The sequence below is a fragment of the Nannospalax galili genome, unplaced genomic scaffold (assembly GCF_000622305.1).
Source record: "Nannospalax galili isolate Female #2095 unplaced genomic scaffold, S.galili_v1.0 scaffold9, whole genome shotgun sequence".
Classification (NCBI taxonomy): Eukaryota; Metazoa; Chordata; class Mammalia; order Rodentia; family Spalacidae; genus Nannospalax; species Nannospalax galili.
Window position 1 is genome coordinate 6,616,767 of NW_008360332.1, and position 3,523 is coordinate 6,620,289.

Genomic DNA, 3,523 nt, shown 5'->3' on the forward strand with positions numbered 1-3,523 from the left:
ATTCTCAATTTTTAAAGTCAGTTTATGATTTTTGTGCTGAGTTCATAGCTATCCTAAACCTCATGTGGCCCATGGTTGGCCATACCTTCTGGAACTATCCAGGGCTTTTTGCCTTTTGTAGTCATCTACCAGTTTCTCTGAGTCCATTCTGACAACCGCCTCACTATCTGATTTCTGTCACTTATTTCTTGTCATCTTGATGATGTTATTGTGCACCTATGGATCCATTCAATACCCTGGCCTGTTAGAGTCTTGAACTTCTCTAATGATCTCTACCCACTGTCAGAGTTATACCTTAGCCCTGCTCACAATCAGTCACTGCAAACTCCAGTACCATTTCCACGTCGCCAGTATACTTCCCGACAGATTTTCAGACTAGATCACCCAGTCTCCTGTCCTTTCTTCCAGCTTTACCAGTACAAAGGGCCGTGTCCTTGAACACCTGGTCCCTTGCATTTCTCCTCAACTCTCTTCTCTCTTTCCCACTGCCCTGGCTTATCTGCCACAATCTCAACTTTGGTTCAAACGAATTCTCCTTCATACTTTGCATTTGCACTTGGAAGCTTAATGTCCTGAGAGAAAAACATCACAAGCGGTCCAGCAGGACTGCCACATAGCACGGAATAAGATCCCTGCACTCTCTTTTGGTCTCAACTTTCTGACACCCCAACCCCCACCCTATTATCACGTTTCTTCTTGTTACCCTGGGAGCTTCCTTAACCCCCACCAATATATCTACCAACCAGCATTTTCCATATGCTGGTACTGTGCTAAGATCTTTCCCAGCTACCCTAGAAGAGATAGCCCTGCCCTGAGGCCAAATCTCTGACCTCCTCTAGTTCTCTCCAGAGATTGGTGTCTTGTCACTTTGACGTCCTTGTTCCTCTAACACACTGAATGCATTCCTGCCTCAGGGCCTTTGAGTTAGCTCTTCAAGGCCTGTTCCCTGCCTCTGTTCAGGTCTCACTTCACATGACCCCTCCTCAGAAAGCCCTTCCCTGACCCTTCTTTCTAAGATAGCACCCCTTGACATGCTTTTCTTTTCTTTCTTTTTCTTTTCTTTTCTTTTTTTTTTGTTCTTTATTGAGTTTATGTAATTACATACTGTGTTGATTTCCATAAATTTAACATTTTATTAGATGTCTATTTAATTTGTTAATGTGATACCACTGTCTTCCAAAGACCACAACCTCACCTTGTAGATCAGTTCTGGTATCTATAGGCATGCCATCCATATTTATTGAATGAAAGTATGAATTTCATGCCCAAGAACAAGTTGATATATGCTTCCATTTCCTCCATGGTAAAGCAGTTTGCCATTGTTTCACAGATATTACAAAGATGATTAAAAGAGGTAACGGTTGCTGGGTATAGTGGCATACTATTAGTCCCAGTACTCATGAGGCAGAGGTAGGCAGATCTCTGTGAAATCAAGGCCAGTCTGATCTACAAAGTGAGTCCCAGGCTGGTGGGGGCTACAGGGAAATCCTGTCTCAAAAAACAAAACCAAGGGACTGGAGAGATGGCTCATTGATTAAGAGCACTGGCTGTTCTTGCAGAAGACCCAGGTTTGAATCCCAGCACCCACATGGTGGCTAACAACCATCTGTAACTCCAGTTCCAGGGGATCTGATGCCCTCTTCTGTCTTCTGTGGACACTGCATGACACGGGTGCATTTGCACACATGCAGGCATAACACTGATACACATAAACTAAAAATAAATAAATAAACAAAAACAGTTTAAGCTGAGCATGGTGGCAAATGTCTACAATTTTAGCACTTGGGGAGGCTGAGGCAGGAGGATCACCCAGAGTTTGCGGCTACATAGTGAGTTCTAGATCAACCTGGATCACAGTATGAGACCCAGTCCCAAAAACAAGATAAAACAAAACAGGTTCAAAAAGTATTCCATCGAGTAGTTTCTGTCAGAAATGCTTTCACATCCTAAGTCCTAGTCTTTCCACTCAGTTCTATATATGCAACATGTAAGTACAAATGGACTTAATCAATTATCAAAGAATTCAAATCTAGATTTACAAATTAAATCAACAGCAAAACTTTTCTGACCCACAATCTCTTGCATCGAACACCAAAACAAAGACACTCCGCATTTAGAGAGAACAGCCTGGAAGTTAGGACAATTTCTTTGCTTTGAAAAATTCTACCTCTAGTCACTAAGAACACAGCAAAACAGCAAAGTCCAGGTAAAATCCTGGAAATTCTCTCCAGGATTATATTTTCTTTGAAGGCTAAGATCATTTGTTATTCCTTGAATCCACAGGGCTCACCATTCCAGTTTTCTACCCACCTTTGAACTCTAAATACTAGACTCAAGTCACATTCCTATTTGAAAACACATCTTCTTACCAACACACAGTTCATCCAGGGATTAAATTCCTTCACACATTAGAACTGAACCGAAGGTGAAGATTAGGACTACCTATTTTGTTATTGGGATAGACAGAAAGGCATCTCCAGGAACTCACTGGGGAGGAAGCTTGATAGCAGTTTTCCAAGATGCACCTAGAGATCAGAAAACTACTTCAGAGCTGTGTTTCACTGGGTGATGGCTGTTGGAATTGCCATCACATTCCATATCCTTGTTTTTCAATAGCACCCCCAATTCCACATATTCAACAAACGACTTTAAAATATTTTATTTATTATTTTACATGTATGAGAGTATTACCTGAATGTATGTAAGTGCACTGATGTTATGCAATGCCCACAGAGGTTTGAAGAAGGTGTCAGATCCCCTGGAACTGGAGTTATAGACAGTTGTTATCTGCCATGTGGGTGCTGGGAATCGAACCCGGGTCCTCTGCAAGAGTAGCCAATGCTCTTAACTGCTGGGCCACCTCTCCAGCCCCAACAAACGGCTTCTTATCTAAGGGCCTACAGAGTCATTATGGCCACGGATGGACACTGATCCTCTTGAAAAGTCAGTGATTGCTCTGAAAAGAAAGTTGAATTCGTTCAAAGTCAATTTGATCATACATCTCTACCACAGGATTCCAAACTCAGTGTCTTCTGGGGTCAGACAGGTCCTGCCAATAAGGGCACAAACCCAGGTACAGCAGCTAGATGGCCCAGAAAAAGGAACAGCTGCTTCCTCAGTTCAGGGAATGGAAAACTACCAACTATTCATCCTTATCCAATGTTTCTTTTATTTTCCTTTGGTTAAGGAAGTGAGTTTTACAGGCTTAAAAATGCTATATAGATCCTGTCACTGTATGTGATGGCACACGCCTTTAATCCCAGCGTTCTGGAGGCAGAGGCAGGTGGAGCGCTATGAGTTGGAGGCCAGCCTGGGCTACATAATGAGACCCTATCTAAAAACAAAACAACAGAGGCTGGTCAACCAAATATATATACTGGCTGCTAGTTTTTGACCTTTGGTCTTCAGAGAGAAATACATAAAAGTTGTTTCCATAATAAAAGAACACTAAGTAACTGAGTACTATAATTTTAAATAATCTGTCTATGGTAATGAACAAGTTTCCTTTTCTTTTTAAAAAATA